Raw genomic sequence first — 25,118 nt, 5'->3', positions numbered from 1 at the left:
AAATATGTATCCTGTTGTAGAAGTTGCCAAGATTTTTATAATAGTATTGAATAAAATTCAGTATAATTTAACTTAGCTCTGAGCTGTGCACACATGCACTTTTAAGAGAGAAATAATTTATTTCTTAATGATTTGTTACCTGTACACTCTGTTTTTCCTGATCTTGGCATGGTGAGCTATTTTTAGACATGCTGAGCTATTTTTAGACGTGAGAATATGTTTGAAAGCACAAATTTAAATCTAGCTCACTGCCAGCATGTGTCTAGTTCATCCTCTTGGCAAAGACAATTTATAGTCTAGATACAAGTAGACTAGCTATGAAATTTAGTTCCACTTCTATCATATGTGTTACTAAATGTACTAAAATATTTACACTTTGAGAAATCACCTCCTTGCTGTAAAAAAAATCAAAGTATTATGATGCAGCATATCATAGGTATGAATTAAATACACATATTTTTGAAATGATGTAAAATATGTCCTTATGACATGAAATTTTTACTTCACATTCCTAATAGAGATGCTTTTTGAAAGCACCTGGTTGCTTATAGAAGGAAGGCACTTTTCCTTGAGGTTGGACATGTGTGGATTTGTAATCACAGACTACAGCCACAGTGATGGCCTAGGAAGCAATTTAAATTCTTAAAGGACATGTGTAGATGTATAATCAGAGACTATAGCCACAGTGATGGCATAGGAAGCAATTTAAATTCTTAACATGTTGTGCTTCTTTATTTTGTTTTATAAGAACTTTTAAGATTTATTTTCAACAATTTTCAAACATGTAATGCTGCATTGTTAACTATGGTCACAATGCTGTACACTATCACACCCCCAGGACTTATAACTAGAAGTTTGTACTTTAAAAAAAAATAATTTGTTTTTTATTGAAGGATAATTTCTTTTCAGAATTTTGCTGTTTTCTGTCAAACCTCAACATATATCAGCCATAGGTATACGTATATCCCTTCCCTTTTGAAACTCCCTCCCATCTCCCTCCCCATCCCACCCCTCTAGGTTGATACAAAGCCTCTGTTTGAGTTTCCTAGCCATGCAGCAAATTACCGTTGGCTATCTGTTTTACATATGGAAGATGATATGGAGATTCCTTAAAAAACTAGGAATAAAACCACCATATGACCCAGCAATCCCACTCCTAGGCATATACCCTGAGGAAACCAAAATTGAAAGAGACACATGTATCCCCTTGTTCATTGCAGCACTATTTACAATAGCTAGAACATGGAAGCAACCTAGATGCTCATTGACAGATGAATGGATAAAGAAGTTGTGATATATATACACAGTGGGATATTCAGGTCAGTTGCTCAGTCATGTCTGACTCTTTGCGACCCCATGAACCACAGCATGCCAGGCCTCCCTGTCCATCACCAACTCCCAGAGTTTACCCAAACTCATGTCCATTGAGCCAGTGATGCCATCCAACCATCTCCTCCTCTGTCGTCCCCTTCTCTGTCGTCCCCTTCTCCTCCTGCCCTCAATCTTTCCCAGCATCAGGGTCTTTTCAAATGAGTCGGCTCTTCGCATCAGGTGGCCAAAGTATTGGAGTTTCAGCTTCCTCCTTCCAATGAATATTCAGGACTGATATGCTTTAGGATGGACTGGTTGGATCTCGTTGCAAGAGTCTTGTCCAACACCACGGTTCAAAAGCATCAATTTTTCGGTGCTCAGCTTTGTTTATAGTCCAACTCTCACATCCATACGTGACTATGGGAAAAACCATAGCCTTGACTAGACGGACCTTTGTTGGCAAAGTAATGTCTCTGCTTTTCAATATGCTGTCTACTCAGCCATAAAAAGGAATGATTTTGAGTCAGTTCTAATGAGGTGGATGAACCTAGAACCCTATTATACAGAGTGAAGTGAGTCAGAGAAAGATAAATACTGTATTCTAACACATATACAGAGAATCTAGAAAAATGGTACTAAAGAATTTATTTACAGGACAACAATGGAGAAACAGACATAGAGAATAGACTTGTGCTTCTTTATTTTTAAACTTTGTGGATTCCTTTGACTGTATTTTCTATGACCTGACATGGGCAGTATGTGAAAAAAAATACTCAAGTATGTGTTATAAGAAGTGTCTGGCAATGAGACACTATTGCAATGAGTTATTGCCATGAGGAGCATAATGGCCATGAGGAGAAGATTTGAGTAGGCGCTTTTTGTTTCTTACCTGTAGCCTCCTTGCTGACCAGCGATCTGGTGCTGAGTGCCATTTCTCTAATGATGGGTGTGGCTTATGAATATAATTGTATGAAGCAGAGCTGTGAAAGGAATTGTCACAGTACTCTGTAAGTCTTCTTTGATCGTAAGAACCATCTAGAATGCCTATGAAAAAATATAGATTTCTGTACCGATTACTTTTATTGGATTGAACTGGACACTAGTAAGACAGATAACATCCAACATATTTACTCTCATTTGAAAGTAACGCACATCACCAATTTGGGAATGAGTGCCATTATTTTTGTCCAAATTTCAAAATAATCATTTCCAGTACTTCTGAACACATTTATAAGTAACCTTAGGGAACTCGTCCAAGAAGATTTATATGATTTATCTAACAACTATGTGTCCGTATATGAAGATGTTTAAGAAGAAAATGTACTTGGTGTTGATTTTCGAGTTATAATGACAAGTTTGCCGTGGTACACAGTCTGAAGCTTAGGGACATGGTTGGCTGGGGTGAGAGTAAAGTCCTTAAGGGGAGATGAGTGAGACTAACTGCTACATGGGGAATTAAAGCCTTGGAATAAATCTCATTAAATCCAAACCCTAACCTGTTAAACTAATTGGACATAGGTGACTAAACATGGTTCCTGTTAACTGTATTTTAAACAGAAAGGCTTTACAATGAAAAGAGAAGAAATATTCATGAGTTTTGGAAAGCCAAGTTAGGGATGTGGACCACTGCTTTGCTTGCTGATTTTTATTTATTCAGTGTCCTAATCTACAATGTAATACCTTGTAATTATGCAATAAAGCATGAATATGTACGGAATCATCTTTAATTGGAGAGAAGGTGGGATCTTTACACATTAGGAATGGAAAGAAGGAAGACTTATGTGGACAGTAGCAGAGGAGCAGGATTTGCAGAGGGATGGTGCTGAAGGAAATTCAGTGGTGACCTCATGTCTGATCCTGTACTGACTGCATTCAGTCTTCTGCATCTTTCACAAAGATTTGTCTTTGTGTCAACTTTGAAGCTTACCTCTCTCCATTTACAAGGTGTTTTTCTTTTAAATAAGCCCTAAATGTTTTTGTTTATTGTTGAAAGGAATGCGTGCTGATTTGAGTGTGTGTTAGTGAGTTGGGAGAAACAGAAAGAAGAAAATACAAATTACTTGTTACATCTTCCTACATAGCAAAGAGTTACGTTGAGTTCTGCCATTGGACTTCAGAAAATATGACTAACTTTTCTTGTTCAGGTGAATGTAACCTCAATGAATGTAAATTCCCTTGTGCCTAGAAAATTACTTGAGAGTATCAGACACTCTAAAAATATTTGTTAATGAATATTTGGTTACAGTTGTTCTGTTCCCTAAGGTTTTGAGTGACTTTGATTGATGGCCTGTATATTTTGGGTAACGAGATTACTTCTGCTTTGAGAGCTGATAGGTTCTGATTTCAGGGTGTATTCAGTCTGTATATCAGACTGAGGAGGGTGGAGACCCAGTCAGGGAGACGCAGAATGGGCCCTGCCAGTGAGAGCTGGATCTGAGCAGTGGTCGTAGACTTGAGATGAAAGAGGAAGGAATTTTATGAAGACTCAGTCTTCATACAGTGAGACTCCTATACTCTTAACTGACTGTTTCCCTCAGCCCAGGTATCTGTTTTTGGAAATGTGGAATAGTAGTGAGTTTGGGTAAGATGTGTGGACTAATACCCGCAGTTCTAAAGCTGCAGCCTGATACTGACTCCAGTCTCACATTTGTGTACTGGTAGTGGTCTGTGGCTAAAAGTCCTTTGGCGGCCTCACAACATCGGCCTCCTGTCTTCTCTCAAGTAGGTAGAATCCTGGCCAGAATCCAGATGGTGAAGCCTGGCCTCATGGTCAGAATAATCACAGGACACAGATAAGGGGGGAAAATACAAGAGAAGCAGGGTAGGATTTGCTAGGAAGATTTTGTGGAGCAGATTTTTTTCTTGCTCATCGATAGGCATTGGAGGTTTGTTTTATTTTTGTATTTGGTGGTTTTATTGACACTGTATTAGATCAGAAAAGTGTCAATTGTCCACATTGAAGAATATTGCATGGTTGTTGTTCACTTGTACTAGTAAATGATAGTGACGATGAGAGGGTTATGCTCTCCCTGCATACCCCCACCACTCTCCTCCCACACCCCAGTTACTCTTTTTTCTACATCTTTAACAGATACTCTAAGAAAGGGAAATGGCAACCCACTCCAGTACTCTTGCCTGGAAAATTCCATGGATGGAGGAGCCTGGTAGGCTCCAGTCCATGGGGTTGAAAAGAGTCAGACACAACTGAGCAACTTCACTTTCACTTTGTTTCTTTCTAAGAGAAGAACAGTTGCTGCTCTAGTCAGTTTTTAACCAGGGTCTGAAAAGTAGTCAGTTGTGGCCGTCACTGCCAACATTGCCCACTGTATGTGTGCGCGTGTGTGCTAGGTCGCTTCAGTTGTGTCGGACCCTTTGCGACGCCCATGGACTGTAGCCCGCCAGGCTCCTCTGCCCATGGGATTCTCCAGGCAAGAATACTGGAGTGGGTTGCCGTTCCCTTCTCCAGGGGATCTTCCCAACTCAGGGATGGAACCCACATCTCTTACGTCCCCTGCCTTTACCACTAGTGCCACCTGGGAAGTACATAATGAATATTAAAAACAAGCATACAGACACACAGAGAATTGCACAGGTATAATGATAAAACTCAGTGAATTTTCACAAAGGAGGGCACAGTAATGTAAACAGAACTGAGACCAGCAAAAGTATCATCCCAGCACTGGGCTGCCTTCCTCATGTTCCCCATTATTGCCAGCCTTCCCTCAAAGGAAACTACTGTCTGACCTAGTGAATGTTAGATTAACTTTTATACTTTGGGGCTTCATAAAATAAAATCATAATACATTGAATTTTGAGTGGATGGACATTTTTTGGGATAAAGACTCCACAGCTCTCTGAATATGAAAAAAATTTGAAGAAACATTACTGGAGGTGCTTATAGGAGGATCATAGTTACACTAATTACTTTAAGAGATGAAGAGAGTTACAGAGTCAAGTAGAAGAGAAAATAAGAACTGTACAGAAACAATAACAAAATTTATGGTACAACATAAGTAGCGTGACAATATGGGAGATACAGTTTATATTGATCATTTAAAAAAAATAATGCCTTTAAAGGTAGGTAAGCAATTGTAAACTTTATTCTGTTAGAATCTAGTTAAGGTAAACTGACTTAAACAGAAAGCTTTTTTCTCCCTATGATAACCCATTGACAGAAATAAGAATGTAATATTTAACTTGTGATTCATTTATTTGTTCAAGCATTTATTGAATACCTTTAATAGTTAGACATTTGGATGGGTTTATAAATATGTGTGCGTGCTAAGTCACTTCAGTCATTTCTGACTCTTTGCAGCCTCATGGACTGTAGCCTGCCAGACTCCTCCATCCATGGGATTCTCCAGACAAGAATACTGGAGTGGGTTGCCATTTCCTACTCTAAGGGGTCTTCTTTACCACTAGCACCAAGTCTCTGCTCCGTAAGAATCAGTGTCTGGCTTTTGCCCATCTTGTCAGCCATGCCGAGTTTCCTGCCTTGTGTTCTCCCAAACCCTTTCTCCCCACTACCTGGGTCCAGACCCTTTCTCAGGCTGATCTGCAGCTTGTACACGTTGGTACCACCCATAATCCGTTCCCACTGTCTGTGGCTGTCCATTCTTACTGGTGAGAATTTATAGAGCCTTTGCATATGCTTCTCTGGTGGCTCAGATGGTAAAAAGCATCTGCCTACAGTGCAGGAGACCGGGTTCGATCCCTGGGTCAGGAAGATCCCTGGAGAAGGAAATGGTAACCCACTCCAGTACTCTTGCCTGGAAAATCCCATGGACGGAGGAGCCTGATAGGCTACAGTCCATGGGGTCACAAAGAGTCGGACACGACTGTGTGACTTCACTCACTCACTCACTGCATATGCTAGCTTTTTTTTGTAGGAAAACTGTCCAGCTGAAATGCTCTCTGCCCCATGAGGGCTCCCCTCTCTGTCTGGCCTGGACATCTCTTACGCCATAGTGATACTTTTAAATTACAACGTTATGTTAACATTTTACCTTGATTTAGAGCTGTAAAGACATACCTTTTACTAGGTTGTAAATTTCTGGTGATCTCTTGTCCTGTAACTTTGCATAATACTTGGTAATTATTTACTTTCCCATTTTATCTTGTGATTTAGCTGTATGTAGATGTATCTTATCTCCCTCATGAGGTGGTGAACTCCTGGAAGGTGGTGATCATAATTAATCTTCTTTATGTGCTTTGTAATACCCAGTACACTAATGGGCATCCAAGGATTTATTGAATTAATGATTTTTCTTTGATACTTTGGCAGAAATGTCACAAAGAGTAAGTTGTTTTTTTAACAGCCAGGGATTTTTAAGGTACAGTATCAGCTATTGGAAGTATCTTGGTGCTAGATAAGAAGCTTTGAGGATATATGTAAATATAAGTATATATTTTAATATTATTAGCATGCATAAACCAGCCATAGCTTATATCTCAAAACATTTTGTGTTTTTTTGTCTCAAAACGTTATGAAAATTTTTTGAAGTTATGAGTAGTAGTGCATCCCGCTTACTTCTGGAGTGTCTTATGTTATGCTGTATTCTAATTCGTACTTGAGGAACAGTAGCAATTTTGTGCTGTCTGTCCCTCTCTTTTCAGGTAGGTAGCCCTGGTGTCCAGGTTGGGAATTGCTTAGTGAGAGTATGTATAGACTCATTAGTTAGGTCAGCATTCAGAATCTGATTCTGTGACTTTATTACTATGAGATGTGTTGCAAGTCATTTCACTTCATGGGCTGCAGTTTCTTGAAATGTGACCTTTTAGGAAGAGATCTATCTTCTAGCATTAACTCAGAGAAATTGTGATGAGGAAACGTATCACTCTTGGGGCTGATTATATAAGTCTTGGATGAGTTAAGAGGATGGAGGGGTGGCCCTTCAAAGCTATGGTGTGTGATGAATTATAGAATAATTGGATAAGTATATGAGCTATAAATAATCTTTCATAGTTAATATTCTCTGTGCAGTAATTGTACAACCACTTAGGAAGCTTGTAAGAGCTTATCATATTGTGGTTGAAATCATGGAATATGATGTCTGGCTTCTGTGTTTCTTTTTTGTTTTTAATCAGTTTTGTTCAGGGATAATTTCACACAATAAAATTGATTTTAAACATAGAGCTAAATTGGTTTTGAACTGGTGAACAGTTGTATTCATGACCACAGTCAAGATGTCTGTCATCCCCCAGATTTCCTTCCTGTTTCCTTGGCAGTTGATCCCTTACTCTCTGGCTCCTGCAGCCTTCTAGAGTATCATAAGAATGGTATTACAGGGTTTGTTTCTTTTTTCTGACTTTTTTACCCTATCAAATGCTTTCCATCTTGTTGTTGTGTGTAGTTTGAATATTTTTGCTGTTGAGTGGGGCTCCATTATATAGATACACTGCTATTTTGTTTGTTTGTATTGATGCTTTCATATTGTGGTGCTGGAAAAGACTCTTGAGAGGCTTTTGCACAGCAAGGAGATTAAACCAGTCAGTCTTAAAGGAAATCAACCTTGAATGTTCATTAGAAGGACTAATGCTGAAGCTCCAATACTTTGGCCACCTGATGCGAAGAGCTGACTCATTGGAAAAGACCCAGATGCTGGAAAAGATTGAGGGCAGGAGGAGAAGGGGACGCCAGGGTTTGATATGTTTGGATGGTATCACCAACTCAATGGAGTTGAGCAAACTCTGGGAGATAGTGAAGGACAGGGAAGCTTGGCGTGCTGAAGTCCTTGGGGTCGCAAAGTGTCAGATCTGACTTAGCAACTGAACAACATAATGCAATTGATGGACTTGATTCCTAAGAATTGCCTTTTTAGTGGCAATCTGTTATTTTTTCAGATGTTTCTTTGGGAGATATGTTAGTTCTTTTAGTTGGAACCAAACAAAAACTTCAGCGTTGTCATTTCAACCCTAGCAGTTACGTAAGTAGTAGTAGACACTCATATATAAGACCTATATTTTCTCTCAAGTGAAAATTCTGTAGAAGCTTGGTCAATATTGTAGGTTTTTATGGAATAAGACAATAAATGTAAAACTGTTGTGGAATAACTTGGTGTCAAGTATCTGAACGTACATCTCAATCTTAATAACCTCCAATATGTGTGACAATTGATTTGTCTTACCTGTGACTATAGTTTTCTCCGTGATTGGGTTTTATTTTCAAGTATTCATGACATAGTTGCAAAAGTACTGTGCTTTAACATACATAGAAAGGAAAGATGTACTTTGCTTAAGAGAAACCAAAGATCTTTGGTTTTGCTTGGTTCTATAAGCCTACCCGTAAGCAATATTTAGTCATTTTCTTTGGCAAGTTTTTATTAAAATATATTTGTGCAGTCAAATTACTAAGCTCTGTAAGCATGTCAACATTATTGTATCTTTGAATCAAATGATGGAAGGTAAACATGATTAGTATATTTAAAAGCATATTTATAATAGAAGTCTTGGTATTAAAGAACCCTACACAACAAACTGTGAGGACATGTTTATCTTGAATTATTGATTGGATTAGTCAGTAATATTTTTTAATCTGTTTATCAAATGCTATAAATCAGAGATCCCAAAGTTATCCATGGATGACTCTGAATCATTTCGGGGTATTGGAAGAGGGGGAAAAATGTGTATGCCCAGATGCTGTGTTTGTCAGATCATGCATGAAGTCAAAATAAATTTTCAGAGTGAGATCATTTTGAGCAGCTGCAGGATGTCAGTTTACAACTAAATTTAATCAGAGGCGTTGTTCTTTATGGCTATTCTATTTCATAAAGTATGTTCCTGACAAACTTTTTCCTTTCCTGTACTGTGAATGGCGTCTTCAGAAATAAATTACCTTCAGATGATTTTTCAGAGAAACCTGGATCATCTGTCAAAAGTTTTGAGTAACACATGGCTCTATTAATTTTCCTTAAAAAAGCTTGAATTTTTTTTTAGCACTTGTTAATACTATTGAAGAACTCATGTATTTCATCACTTTTTTTGCTTATGTTCAATATATTATTAGATTGCTGAGTTTAAGTAATAATTGAGAGTAATCACATAATACCACATATATGTTGTATATTTATAATATATAATCATATATAAACCACATGCAATATATACTATACATTGTATGTATAAAGTATATAATCACATGAAACCATATATCTAATTATATGTGTATATATGTAATTTTTAAAAACAATGGTGTGCATATATATATTATTTTTTAAAAAATTATGGAATCTGATTTTGCATTTGCATTTAAGTGAGTGAACATGCATGTATGTTTATACACACACATAGCACACCTTGATTCATCCTGCATGATTTTTCATTATTAAAATTTTGGTTTTGTGTGATTGGACCAAGGAGAAGTGGAATAACTTCAACAACTAGATGGCATATATGACTTGTTGACACCTCATTATATGACATGAAATTTGAGTTGATGATGGGACTGTACCTAAGCCAGCTGTGGCCTTCCTGTTGTTAACGGACGGAAAAGTGGCAGCTGGAGTTCAGCTAGCAGAGGCCAGTCGATGAACCTTGTGGGAAACTATCCAAGTGACAATTACGCCAAGATGAGCCCTGAGCTGTCACTTGCAAACCTCAGTTGTGGGTCTAAGAGTTGTGTTCCCTGAAAACTTCAGTTTTGCCTCTGTAGCCAGAGAATTCAAGAAAAGGCTGAAGAATCTCAGAGAGGGCATCTAAACTACAACAAGAAAATATTTTACTGCCATGAGAAAAAATAATGAGTGTATGTATGTGTACCTGTGTGTATATATATGTGTGTATATATATATATATGTATACACACACACACATTTATATCATAATTCTTTAACTCTTGGATATCGTTTGCCTTAGGAAGTAGAAGAGACCTAGAGGAAATCAGGAAGGGAACTTAAATAATGAGCAATCTGTAAATGCCCAGACTGAAAGGAGCTAGAATAAAAAATCATGATTAATAAAAACGTTGACTTAGTCTCTAAACTCGGACTTCAGATTGCAGTTAGCACTTCTGTTGAGTGAGATGAGCAGTGCTTCTGCTTGGACTGTGACAAAGAAGGTGGTGTCTCTCCCCAGGGGGTTTAGACCTGTGAGCTCTTGATTTTTGACCTTGGATATCAGGGTCCATCCATTTCTGCCAAATACCTTGTCAGGGTGCCTGACACCTGGACTGTGCATCTTAGGGCTAGAGAAGCCATGAAGAGAGGAAGTTGTTTAAGCATTAACACTCTGTCAATGATAATTTAATATTTGTGCCATCTAAATATTGGTATCCTACTCAGCCTGTTATTTAAAACACCTTTAGAATGCCTACTGAAATGTCAACAAGTACCCCAGCGCTCACAATAGCAAAGACATGGAAGCAACTTGAGTGTCCATCAGCGGATGAATGAATAAAGAAGATGTGGTATATACAATCAAATATTACTCAGCCATTAAAAATAGCAAAATAATGCCATTTACAGCAACATTGATGTACCTAGAGATTATCATACTAAGTGAAATAAGTCAGAGAAAGACAAACATCAAGTATTCAGTTATCTGTGAAATCTAAAAAATGATGCAAATTAACTTATTTACAAAACAGAAATAGACTCATAGACATAGAAAATAAACTTATGGTTGTCAAAGGGAAAAGTGAGGGAGAAAGATAAATTAGGAGTTTGGGATTAAAATATTCACACCGTTATATATAATAGCCAACAAAGGCCTACTGTACAGCATAGGGAACTATTTTCAGTATCTTGTAATAACCTATAATGGAAAGTAATTTTTAAAAGAACATGCATCTGAATCAGTTTGCTGTGTACCTGAAACTAATAAAATACTATAAATTAGTTATATTCAATATGTTTTTTAAAATATCAAGGAATCAGTCTTAACATCAAATGAAGATACCTTTAAACAAAACATTACATATGATTCATTTATGAAAACTATAAAAAAAAAAACAAAAACCTGAATGAACTGGAGATATTTGTTGGCTAGATTTCTTACTTTACCAGGTTGTACTAAGTGGCTTCAGTCATGTCCAGCTGTTTGTGACCCCACGGACTGTAACCCGTCAGGCTCCTCTGTCCATGGGATTCTCCAGGCAAGAATGGTGGATTGGGTTGCCACTTCCTCCGCCAAAGGATCTTCCTGACTCAGGGATTGAACCTGAGCCTCCTAGGTCTCCTGCATTGGCAGGTGGATCCTTTACCACTGGTGCCACCCAGGAAGCCCTCTTTAGCAGCTTAGTGTGTTAGTTGCTCAGTGTGTCTGACGCTCTGCGACCCCACGGGCTGTGGCCCACCAGGCTCCTCTGTCTGGGATTTCCCAGGCAAGGATACTGGCGAGGATCACGGGATCTTCCTGACCCAGCCATCTATCCCAGGTCTTCTGCATTGCAGGAAGATTGTTTACCATTTATCCTACGTCTCTTTTACTCCATTCGTCTGCTGAGTGTCCTTCCTGGATGGTCTTTTATCCAGTGCTTCCCTTATCAGAGTATTTATCAAAACACAATGAAATCACCTGTTTGCATGTTCCACCAGCCTGTAACCCCAGTGAATGCTTATTGTCGGGCCTTTTCTTTCTCTCATCCTCAGCAACTAGTTCACTCTGTACTTCATAGTTATTAAACCATGATTAGACATGATTTCCTTAAAAACGTAATGTGTTTCTCTATCACAGATTAAATATGAAAGCATATTTCTGACTCAGTAAAGTCATACTTTTTTTTTTCAAAAGGAGAATTAGAAACTGATAAAAAGCTGTTCTGTTAATGTTGCTAGGAACTTATTTAAACTTTTTGTGTCTGTGGATTCCTGGTTGTGAAGAACAAAAAAAACTTGACCAGTTTACACAATGACAACAAAAAATCCCTGTAAACATAATTGATAGAATAAGTAGGAAGCTTGGGGAGTTGGGCTTGAGAAATCGGCAGGAAACTGGAAAACAGATCCACAGCAAAATTTATGTTCTATGAACAAGAGAGGATTTGCGGTCAACCTCTGTGAGCCCAGCACTAAGTGCTTCGTATGAAGTGTCAGCAGTCTCTGGTTGCTTGTGTATGGGATTGTGTACACACAATCCTTGTGCATGTCACTGAACACATGATGAATCATGCAGAGGCAGTTAAGGGAATATCTTCGTGCCCTTGTTTCTCTGAGTAGCAGGAGTCGATATCTGACTCCATTCTGTTCTGGAGGGGGCCGTGTCCAGCCGTACTCACGAGTTAGTTTCTGTAAGTTTGGGTGGGGTAGCCAAATGCAGATAGACACCAAACCAAGCGTTTCCACCCACAGCATCTTCCTTTGGCTGCCGTCATGCCCTAAACCACCTAATGGTCTCTACCAATCTCCTTCATACTTCCCACTCCAACTGCACCTCCCATACTATTTATTGTTATGTAAACTGTCCCTAGTTATGAGATAATTTTTTATTCTTCCCACTCTTAATGACAGTGAACTAAATGGTTACCTGTCATGTAGTGAAGGATATGGGAGTCTGTCATGCTACAGTCCATGGCATTGCAAATAGCTGGACACGACTTAGCGACCAAATAACAACATGAGTATGTAATAAAAATACTTCTCATGTATTTAGAGAAAGTTAATAACATGCCTCCCAAATTTTAGAAGTGTGTGGTATACACTTCCTTAGTTTTATAAAAATCTGTTAATCAGAGGACTCTCTGCATTTTCCCTGACTTCATGTTAGCATACATTTTTTTCTCTGTAAACTCTTTTAAATCCCACTCTTATGATTAATAATTTTCCTGGGGGGGGTGATAATTTAAGATATGCTTTGTTTTAAAAAAGTGTTCCTCTTAATGAAATATTACCAAGACAAACTACATTGCACAATATAGGGATTTCTTCACCTGATCTGGATCTTGTGATGGTTCAGTAAGAGAGTGGGCTTCCCTTGTGGCTTAGCTGGTAAAGAATCTGCCTGTAATGCAAGAGACCTGGGTTCGATCCCTGGGTTGGGAAGATCTCCTGGAGAAAGGAAAGGCTACCCACTCCAGTATTCTGGCTTGCAGAATTCCATGGATTGTATAGTCCATGGGAGTAAGAGAATAGTTGTTTTTTTTGAGTTTTTTTGTAATATTTGAAAGGGTTTCATTATTTGAAACAACAGTTTTGCCTTAAGAATACAATCATAGAATTTTTAAACAATTTCCTTGATTTGTCTTTTTTTTAATATGAAATTTCCTGAGATGTATTCCTTTATTAAAAAATACCAAAAAATTTTATAACCAGGAAAAAAGAATGTTTTCTGACTTGACACATAGTATTTAAAAAGACAACTGAGACTCAGAAGCTTAGAGTGCAGTCTTCTTTGTGCAGCTATAATCATGTTTTTTCCTTCACGCAAAATTCACTTATTTGTCGCTAGCGGCCTCTAGTGTGTATTCAAGTTTCTTCCTGCTAGGCTGTAAATTAGTAGGTTATTAGTAACTAGAGAGCAGTTCTCTGTGCTAGGAACAAGATAAACAACTAGAGTTTCTGTCATCTTAACATTACATCAGTCAGCGGATAGAATATTCTCATATAATGATGTAGCCTGGTGATCCCTATTACCAGTAATAGGGCCTTCATAGTGAATTTCCTCTGTGTAGCAGTTGTTCTCCAAGCATGCTTCTGGTATGGTGGGAGAAAGCAGTGGTGGTCATGCCCTGCTCTGTCACGTTCTAATGCTTTTAATAGGATGGAATCATGTTAGGATACGGTCACAGAAGTTACCAAAACCAGAGATTTTAGTCAAATCATACAGCACAAATCTGAACAGATGTCTTATTTGTTCAATTTTAAACAAAACTGTATTCAGGTGCTTTTAAAACTAATCATATTTACAGATAATAACAATACAAGTTAGTTTAAATGAATCAAATCTGAATTATTTAGTATTTACCTTTGGTTTTTTGTTTTTAACTTAATATATTCCTTTTTTTTCCTTAAAGGCACATCCTCTCTAATCCTAACTTATCCTCCCATTTACAGATGTAATTCAAATTTATTATAATGAACTTGGAGAATACAGCATATATAAAGTGAAGATAAAAATAACCTGAAATCATCTATATTTTTATGCACCCTTGTCAGTTTCCAATTTTCTTTTTGTTTCTCTTGTTGTGTGTGTGTGTACATATGTGTGTGTGTCCATATGTAATAAAAATAGGAATTTTTATGCGTATAATTATTTTATATTGTACCTCTTTTATTACCATGGCATTATAAATATATTATGACATGAAATATAAAATTTATTTGCTACATTCTTATTTATTTACCATTCTCCATATATTAGGAATGTATGTTGTTCATAACTTTTTATAACTCTGGTGAGTAAAACTTTGTGATGAGTTGCTGGCACTTAAAATAGATTCCTGCGAATTAATATATGAGGTCAAAAGTTATGTATTAAAAAAAATTTAATCCAAGTTGACAGTTTGCTTTCCAGAATTTGTGCTTATCTTCACTTTTATCAATGATATAAGATCATATACATCTCTCTCCATGCTGGCCAGCTTTGTTAATTTTTTGCTGTATAATGCAGGAAATTATGTTCAATTGCTGTTTTAGCATATTTTGAATAATGCTGTCATTCCACACAAAAGAGATGATTGTAGGAACTTGGGATGCAGCAGGCAGCAAAGTGCCTGTCTTCTTTGAAACTTCATGGAGTTAGATAATCTCAGATAAATAATGAAAATATAAAGTACACTACCAGTGATAAGGAGAACAGGAAAGCAGACCCAGTGATTGAACCCATGTCTCTTGCAGCTCCTGCATTAGGAGGTGGATTCTTTACCACTGAGCCACGTGGGAAGCCATTTTGTTAGATATTCTTTAGATATTCATTTTGTTAGGTATTAATTGTCTAATGATTTTGCAATTTCAAGGTGACCTAAACCTAAGCCATTATCATCAGATTATTAATTCTTTCATATTCCTTTAAGACAGAAATCATTATTAAATGTTATATAGATCTTCCTGGGCTCTAGTCCCTGTCTTTTAGGATAATGGTTCACATATTCATATATGATGGGTAGAAGCAGCAATGTACAAACAGAAACTCGCAAGGATAGTAAATGTAGCATTTACTTGAGCAGGTCAGCGTATGTCTTAAATTCTTCTGTCATTTTCTTAAGTAAGGTTTAATTCCTGCTATGGAGGACGCTGTGAGGAAGAAGGAAGAATAAGAATTAAAAACTCTTATTTTAGCAGAATGGTTAGCTAGGCAGCTTATTATACTTGGCTTTGGAATACTTGGGAGGAGCAGACAACCTATTCGTGACCCTCATGGCATTTTTTATCACTAGCTATATTTACTGAATTCTGTGTATTATATCTCCCCTGAATCTCAGAGAGTCAAGCAAATAAATTACACAAAGTAATTCACTCTCAGTGAGCTACCCTTTTATATTTGTTAAAGTGAAGAATTGGCATTAACCTGTATATATGCTTTGGGGCTTTTTCATGTTTGTAAACAAGACAAGATGAAACCTTCCATTCTGCATTATGTTGACCTTAGCGTGAGTCCCCTCCATATACATAGCATTTTCTGGCCCTGCTCTGCACCATCACCACTGCTGCCTCTAGGAAAATAATCCCATACCTTACTTTCTATTCAAATAACCTCTCTCATTCCTTTCTTCTCCTTACCACTTTTGTATAAGAAGTAATTACCTCATGCGAAGGGTTGACTCATTGGAAAAGACCCTAATGCTGGGTAGGATTGGGGGCGGGAGGAGAAGGGGATGACAGAGGATGAGATGGTTGGATGGCATCACCGACTCGATGGACATGGGTTTGGGTGGACTCTGGGAGTTGGTGATGGACAGAGAGGCCTGGCGTGCTGCAGTTCATGGGGTCACAGAGAGTCGGACACGACTGAGCGACTGAACTCACTCACTCACTCAATTACAGAAAAGGGCAGAAGGGGAAAGTGACCTTATACTAAGAGTGGGAGGAAATATTTACTTGTACAACTTGTATATCGTGTACAGTGCTCTTTTATGGAGCTAAAAGAGGCACTAAGTCATTTTCCTGCACTTTGGAGATTGTAACACCGTTGGCCACATGTGAATACATTGGCCACATGTGATGGAAGATCAGCTGTCATCTGAGAAATGATTTCATGATGTGTGTGCATGTGCTTTTCCTCCACGTCCTAGCTTTCCTTTCACCACTGTGTCTACTTTTCTAATTTTTTTGTTGCCTGAATGCAGCCATTATTTTTATCTCTCATCTTCTTGTGACGATCTCATTCATTTATAGCTTTTCCTGCAGGATCAGCTGTTACCAAGTCTCCACTTCCCTTTTTCCAACTGGCCAGCTTCCCCTAGTCTGGCACATCTGTGTTCTTCTGGAGTATTCTGTGCTTGACTTGTAATGCCAGTGAGTGTCTTCTGTAGTATCCAGATTTAGACTTTAGGCTGTTTGGATCTGTGTTAACTTTGGTATCTGCAGCGTGGCACACATTGTAGGTACTGAATGAATCTTTGACAAGTTGAATTAAGAATCTCGTGTATGGAAGACTCACAAGTATATAATTTTGCCTCTAAACTCCTCAGCACTCTCTCTGCGTTTACAACTTATAGCTGAACTTGGGCACTGAAGTATTCTGTAATCTCAAACTCCACCTGTCTAAATATCTAGTTATTATTTTGTCTTAATGGGGGGTATTATGAATGGATAAGGAAGTTGTGGTACATATACATAATGGAATATTATTCAGCTATAAAAAGGATGCGTTTAAATCAGTTCTAATTAACTGATGAACCTAGAGCCTATTATACAGAGTGAAGTAAGTCAGAAAGAGAAAGACAGATATCATATATTAATGCATATATATTTGAAATCTAGAAAGATGGTACCAATAATCCTATGTGCAGGGCAGCAAAGGAAACACAGACATAAAGAACAGGCTTTTAGACTCAGTGGGAGAAGGAGAGGGTGGGATGATTTGAGAGAATAGCATTGAAACATACACATTACGAAGTGTAACATAGATAGCCAGTGGGAATTTGATGTATGATGCGGGGAACCCAAAGCCGGTGCTCTCTGACAACCTGGAAGGATGGGGTAGGAAGGGAGGTGGGAGGGGGGTTCAGGAGGGAGGGGACACAGGTATGCCTATGGCCAATTCATGTTGATGTCTGGCAAAAACCATCCCAATATTGCAAAGTAGTTGTCCTCCAATTAGAAAAAAAGGTGAAACCAAATTTCTGAGGCTTAAATCTTGCTTTTAGTCTTTCAAAATTAAAATGGTTTTCTGTTTTTGGAGAATGTTGAGAGAAATGTTTCAAAAGGTGGACTGAACCATTTTTACGGATGTCTTAATGACTAGTCAGTCTTAATGGAATGGATGTTCCTCACATGCAGTGCCTTGTTAGAGAGTTTCACACTGACTCACTGTTCCTGCCATGTGTATAGTTGAACAGCAAATTAGCCCTGCTAAACGGTGACCCAGTCTCTTTATCTCTTCTTCCCAAACCTCATTTCCATCCTGAATTTTGATAATGAGTCTTTTAAGAATAGCATCTTGCAGGAATAATGAAAGTGAATTAAATGACAAGAGGCTGTGTGCTTAAGTGTAGTTTATATTATAAATTTTGTTTTCTGGAAACTCACTGTATAAATATGATGTAGTAGAATAAACCATCTTTTCACAAAAACTCTTATTTAGGTCTTGACACATTATTTACCTCACAGAAAACTTGCCAGGTTATATGCAATATATAAAACTTTATTTTAATGACTTGTTTATTATCTTTGATGATGTGTTTTATGTGATTCAGTATGTGCATACTGTTCTTATGTTTTTAGTGTAAATATTGTGTGCATTTTGCTTCTGTGGTTCTCATTTCTTAGCGTTTTCATTTTTCTTCAACTCTTTCTATAGCAAAGAAAGCAATACATTTTGGGCATAGAGTTGGCATTAAATTTTAAAACTACTTCCCTTCTGAAACCTTTTTACCTTAGATTTTGCTGTTGAATTTATTAATTTTTTTTTTTTTTTTTTATATCTCATCCTTCTTTGGCACCAACTAGACAGGTCATTAATTAAACATGTAAACTGGTTCACTGGAATGGAAATAATCTCATTCCTGAAACTACCAATGGGTCGTGTAGTTTTCTGAGCTTTGAAAATCTAGCAGAGCCACAGAGGCAGACCCAAGTCATCCTTCTGTGTGGAGGAAATGCATTCCCATGTGTCATGAAAGCCCCTGACATCACAGTTTCACCACCTGCATGCATGTACAACACGAAACTGCCAGCACTGGGGAGGCAGTGAAATAATTTCTGAAGTGACATTCTAATATATGCTTGGTATAATTGTAGTAGTGACTTATTACCAAATGTTATACTAAATATTACACTTTTTTATTAAACATGTGATTTATAAAGTTGCTGTTAAACGTTATTTTAAAGAATAATATCTGTAACATTTTGGGTCCTGATTCACACTTGAAATTATACGTTTGTCAATGAGGAAATTAATTTCTAAAATATATATGTTTCAGTATTTGAGGTGTGACTGAACTATAAAATATTATAAAATTGAATTGGTTATATATACATTATGTATATATAAATAAATATTAAATATAATTCAAACTTATGTAATTTAGTGGGGCAGTTTGTTAGTGTGAATAGTAAATAGATCTAGAAAAATTGAAATTGATAGCCTACTTTAATGGCATATGATTGAATTTATTTAAGAGCAATTTTATTGTGTATATATAGATGGAGGTTTTATAGAGTCTCAAATAGTTTATTCTCTTTGTGGTCATACTTCATTTCAGGAAGTACTGATTTATAATTGATGACTTTGAGCAAGTGTGAAAAGAGAATATTATATGTCATGGAATATACTTTGTATGATTTCAATCCCATTAAATCTATTGAGTCTTACTTTTGGCGTAGAACAGGAGTTGGCAAATTGTAGGCTGCAGGCCAGCTGCCTGTAAGTGAACAGCTATTGGAACATAGCAGTGCCATACTAGTGTTTTCCTATTTTCTGCAGCCACTTTCTTGTTATCATGACAGAGTTAAATAGTTGCAGCACAGACATTAGAGCCCACAGAAGCTAAAATGCTGACTGGGTCCTTAAGAAAAAAAAAAAAAAAAATGTTGGACCGTGGCCTAGAATATGGTCCATTGTGAAGACTATTCCATGTGCAGTTGAGAAAGAATGTACATACCTGCTATAAACACAGGCATACCTCAGAGATACATGATTTAGGTTCCAGACCATTACAATAGAGCAAATACTGTAATAAAGCAAGTTGCATGGGTTTCTTGATTTCCCAGTGCATGTGAAAGTTATGTATGTAGTCTGTATGTAGTTACTGTATGTAGTCTGTTAAGTGTGCAATAGCATTATATCTTAAAATGCAATGTGTGTGTGTGGTTGCTCAGTCGTGTGTGACTCTTTGTGACCCCATGGACTGTAGCCCACCAGCCTCCTCTGTCCATGGAATCCTCCAGGCAAGAATACTGGAGTGGGTAGCCATTCCCTACTCCAGGGGATTTTCCCAATCCATGAATCGAACTTGGGTCTCCTGCATTGTAGGCAGATTCTTTACCACTGAGCCACCAGTGAAGCTCCTAAAATACAATATATATACCTTAAATAATTTTTTTTTTTACTAAGAATCGCTGGCCATCATCTAAGCTGTCAGTGACTCAGTCTTTGTGCTTGTGGAAGAGTCTTGCCTCAGTGACAATGATTGATTGATTGATGAGCATGGTGGTTGCTGCAGGTTGGCGTGGCTGTGGCCATTTCCTAAAATGAGATAACCATGAAGTTTGCCACATCAATGGACTCTTCCTTTCTTGAACAATTTCTTCGTAGCATGCAATGCTGTTTGACAGCGTCTTACCCACAGTAGAGCATCTTGCTTATAGATGCTCTTAAATAGATGGGGTAACAATGGAAACAGTGAGAGACTATTTTTTGGGGCTCCAGAATCACTGCATATAGTGACTGCAGCCTTGAAATTAAAAGACGCTTGCTCCTTGGAAGAAAAGCTATGACCAACATATACACCATATTAAAAAGCAGAGACATTACTTTGCCAACAAAGGTCCGTCTAGGCAAAGCTATGGTTTTTCCAGTAGTAATGTGTGGATGTGAGAGTTGGACTATAAAGAAAGCTGAGTGCCGAAGAATTGATGCTTTTGAACTGTGGTGTTAGAGAAGACTCTTGAGAGTCCCTTGGACTGCAAGGAGATCCAACCAGTCCGTCCTAAAGGAAATCAGTCCTGAATATTCATTGGAAGGACTCATGCTGAAGCTGAAACTCCAATACTTTGGCCACCTCATGCGAAGAGCTGACTCCTTGGAAAAGACCCTGAAGCTGGGAAAGATTGAAGGCGAGAGGAGAAGGGGACGACAGAGGATGAGATGGTTGGATGACATCACCAACTCGATGGACATGAGTTTGAGCAAGCTCCAGGAGTTGGTGACGGACAGGGAAGCCTCGCGTGCTGCAGTCTCTGGGGTGGCAAAGAGTCCGACACGACTGAGTGACTGAACTGACTGAGAGCATCTTGCAAAATTGGAGTCGGTTCTCTCAAACCCTGCCACTGCTTTATCGACTAAGTTTATGTCGGTAAACTTAGTTGATAAAAATCATTTATTGTAATTTCAGGAGTCTTCATAGCATTTTCACCAGGAATGAAGCTTTCTGGAGCTATCTTTCTCCCTATGGTTCCATTTTCTACCTTTTCTAGCTCTTCAGCTTTCCTTAAAATTAATCTCGGTCTCCCCTAGTTAGGCTGCGGGTCTCTGAGTTTTCCCTCATTGTGGTCTAAGCTAGAAACTGCCTCAGGAAGAAGGCTGAGGAATAAGAGGGCTCGTCTTCTTTGTTTCCCATTTTTCAGCAGTCACTGTCCTGAGCTGCCTGCTTTCCACTGTCTGAATACCATTGTTTCACATATTTTTTTCTGATTCTCCAAGTGGTTACAGTGAGAGGTTAATTCCCCTGTCATGGGCTGATCCATCAAATTTACATGGTATATTTTGAGTTAGAGTGCTCAGTTACAGAGTTGAATATTCATTTGTTTGTGTGTTTACTGCCTAGAATGAAATGTACTTTCAAGAAGTCTCATATGATTTCATACTTGTGCCTCTCTTTACCGCTTCTCTATTCATTAAAATAAATCACAGACCTAGAAGCATAAGTAGAGCGTGCCTAGGGATTGACAGCTTATGGTATGGAGTAACTGGGCACTCACCCTGGTGCTTCATTACCATGCAGCTCTGGTTGGATGTACAAGTAGGACAGATTTCAAATAAGGGCGAGGCTTTGGGGGGAAGTAAAATTGCATATTCTAGTGGAAGTGTAGCAAGGAAGTTTTTCCTTTGCCAGGTGAGGTAATCCTTCAACTCAAAAGGAGGAGAACAGTTACATTAACCTAGAGTTGGGCACAATCATCTAACACAACGTCTAGTTTATTATAAAGTATTTAATGTCTCACATAATTTATCCAGTCCAGTAAAACAGGATGGATATGATTGTGTCAATTGCTTACCCTTGTGATTTTGTGGCTGCCTCGGATCCGCCCAGCTTCTCTGAGAGAATATGTATTGTACCTCATATCACTAGCTTGGGAAGAGATTAAAATTCAAAACTTGAGGTCTCATTTCTACTAAATGCTCATTGTTTCATACTACTGTAAAGTCGAAAAATCTCAAGTTGAACCATTGTAAGTCAGGGACCATCCATATTTAAATACCTTTCATACTTTTATCAAAGACTTAGTAAAACAGTTGAACTGATGGCATCTATAAACACAGTCAAAATGCGGTACCATTTTACTTACTGTTTTTTAGATCACCCTTGGGTTTTTTTCTTTGCTATTAAGTTAGGCAGTTTTGCAGAGAATATTAGCTCAGATCTTTGAATGATCAATTCCTGTGTCTTTAGACTGGGTACCATTTTTTTTTCTTGTATCTGGAGCCATCTTCTTTTTCAACACTGTTTTCAAAATTTCTCCTCCTAATATATTTCTTTAATGAACATCCTATCCTTTCCATTGCAAGGAGCACAAATCCTTTTCTTCTGTCTCAGTGCTACTTCTATCATATATACAGGTTGGCCAAATTAACACTGATTAATAAAATCAGCAGGAGGATAATGCAGTTATGTAGAGAACTTTCTCCGTAAGAAACTCTTATTCCATTTCGTAAATGCATGTGTCTGGAAGGCTGTAGACATGGCTGTTAGAGAATAAAGATGGTGCCGCCTGGGTGTGAAATTTGGTTCTAGCTCTTATTAGCCTTCTAACCTCAAGCAAGTGAGTTAGCTTCTCTAGTAATAAATTTTATTTTAACTGAGTGGCTTAAATCCTGCTTACTGTGTGCCAGGCATTTTCTAAGTGCTTTACATATATTAACTCTTATCCTCACAAGCACTCCGAATTATCCTCATTTTACATAAGGTGAAATGAAGCTCAGAAAAGTTAATATTGTGGACAAGCTAAGAATTAGGGAGTGGACATCCTAGTAAGTTTATGTTGAAAGTCTTCCCTGGTGCTTTTCCACTGTTCTCTTTCCCTTTTGTTCCCCTTCTGGCCTTTCTCTTGCCTTTTTACCATCTTCTCCCCATCTCCTTTCCCCTAATTCTTCGCATTTCTCTTTTTGCCCCTACCATCTTAACCCCTGACCTTCTTCCTTTTTCTCCTTTTCCCTCCTACTTCCTCTTTTCATCCCCGCAAACCCGCCTGCTTCTCCTCCTTTGCTTTTTTCACTTTATGATGTTATTATCAGCATCTATGTACTTGGTGCTTTGAGGAATACCAAAATCAATCAGAAAGCTCCTGCCCTGAGAATTTAAGTCTAGTAGAAGCTAAAAGACATTTACGGAAACTGCTTGTAATGAAATGGAAAGTAAGAGATTTATTACTATAGAAAAGGAGTGGTTGTATATTCTTTGGGAACAGAGAGGCCTCTGTAGAGGGATAGCCTTCTTTACCGGTATCTGAAAATGTTTTCTGAAAGACAGTTGTATTCTAACACACCATGTCTAGGTATGTTTTCGACATGTAGCAACCTCCTCTCAATAATTACATGGGATGGATCTTAATACTGAGTCAGTGCTGGTAGATTTGAGGATACCAAGGAGAGGTCCGCTTGAGTGCTGTACATAACAAGAGACAGATGTGATCGCTGGAGACAAAAACCCATTTACCATTTATCACTTGCTCTCTGAAGTCAGTCCCCAAATAGTTCTGAAAATTATCTTTTGTGCACATTGTCTTTTGTATCACAGTATAGTTCCTTTACGTCTGTGAAGTGTCATTCACAATAAGTACCTCTTCAGAATACCCAGGTGCTTGGCCACAGGTGCCTCAGACAGTGTTACATTGGCTTTTGATTGCAATGTATGAAAGCACTTTTCAGGAAGTTTCAAAAACTAGTATATTATATCAGGATAAGTTATAATTATTTTAGCCATATCAACCTGTAAACCAGGTGTATTTTTGCCATGAATCATCTTGGAAATATGCATTTTCATTCATTTTTTTAAAGTATCTATGTTACATTGGAGAAAATTATATTAAAAGTTTACTGAAATCAGTGCAAAGAAATAGAGGAAAACAGTAGAATGGGAAAGACTAGAGATCTCTTCAAGAAAATTAGAGATACTAAGGGAACATTTCGTGCAAAGATGGGTTCAATAAAGGACAGAAATGGTAGGGGCCTAACAGAAGCAGAAGATATTAAGAGGTGGCAAGAATACACAGAACTGTACAAAAAAGATCTTCACTACCCAGATAATGATGGTGTGATCACTCACCTAGAGCCAGACATCCTGGATTGTGACGTCAAGTGGACCTTAGAAAGCATCACTACGAACAAAGCTGGTGGAGGTGATGGAATTCCACTTGAGCTATTTCAAATCCTGAAAGATGACGCTGTGAAAGTGCTGCACTCAATATGCCAGCAAATCTGGAAAACTCAGCAGTGGCCACAGGACTGGAAAAGGTCAGTTTTCATTCCAATCCCAAAGAAAGGCAATGCCAAAGAATGCTCAAACTACCACACAATTGCACTCATCGCACACGCTTGTAAAGTAATGCTCAAAATTCTCCAAGTCAGGCTTCAGCAATACATGAACCATGAACTTCCAGATGTTCAAGCTGGTTTTAGAAAAGGCAGAGGAACCAGAGATCAAACTGCCAACATCCACTGGATCATCAAAAAAGCAAGCGAGTTCCAGAAAAACATCTATTTCTGTTTTATTGACTATGCCAAAGCCTTTGACTGTGTGGATCACAACAAACTGTGGAAAATTCTGAAAGAGATGGGAATACCAGACCACCTGACCTGTCTCTTGAAAAACCTGTATGCAGGTCAGGAAGCAACAAATAGAACTGGACATGGAACAACAAACTGGTTCCAAATAGGAAAAGGAGTACGTTAAGGCTGTATATTGTCACCCTGCTTATTTAACTTATAAGCAGAGTACATCATGAGAAATGCTGGGCTGGAGGAAGCACAAGCTGGAATCAAGATTGCTGGGAGAAATATTAATAACCTCAGATATGCAGATAACACCACCCTTATGGCAGAAAGTGAAGAACTAAAGAGCCTCTTGATGAAAGTGAAAGAGGAGAGTGAAAAAGCTGGCTTAAAGCTCAACATTCAGAATGCTAAGATCATGGCACCCGGTCCCATCACTTTGTGGCAAATAGATGGGGAAACAGTGGCTGACTTTATTTTTTCGGGCTCCAGAATCACTGCAGATGGTGATTGCAGCCATGAAATTAAAAGACGCTTACTCCTTGGAAGGAAAGTTATGACCA

At 38.1% G+C, this 25,118-nt stretch overlaps 1 protein-coding gene and 1 long non-coding RNA gene across 15 annotated transcripts in view; one reads left to right on the top strand and one right to left on the bottom strand.

Annotated features, from left to right (window-relative positions):
* TPK1 (thiamin pyrophosphokinase 1) overlaps window positions 1–25,118 on the top strand; it is a 559,100-nt gene that overhangs the window by 331,810 nt on the left and 202,172 nt on the right. The gene's annotated exons all lie outside the window — the stretch shown is intronic.
* LOC145523744 (uncharacterized) lies at window positions 5,535–12,317 on the bottom strand. Its single transcript, XR_014066867.1, has 4 exons — window positions 9,761–12,317; window positions 8,439–8,510; window positions 6,344–6,483; window positions 5,535–6,042 (listed from the first exon to the last, which is right to left on the bottom strand). It is a non-coding gene; the product is annotated as an uncharacterized LOC145523744 (long non-coding RNA).

This window comes from Giraffa tippelskirchi, chromosome 10 (genome assembly GCF_054371585.1).
Source record: "Giraffa tippelskirchi isolate mGirTip1 chromosome 10, T2T-mGirTip1v1.2.pri, whole genome shotgun sequence".
Taxonomy (NCBI): Eukaryota; Metazoa; Chordata; class Mammalia; order Artiodactyla; family Giraffidae; genus Giraffa; species Giraffa tippelskirchi.
This window is presented reverse-complemented; position numbering and strand designations above follow the sequence as displayed.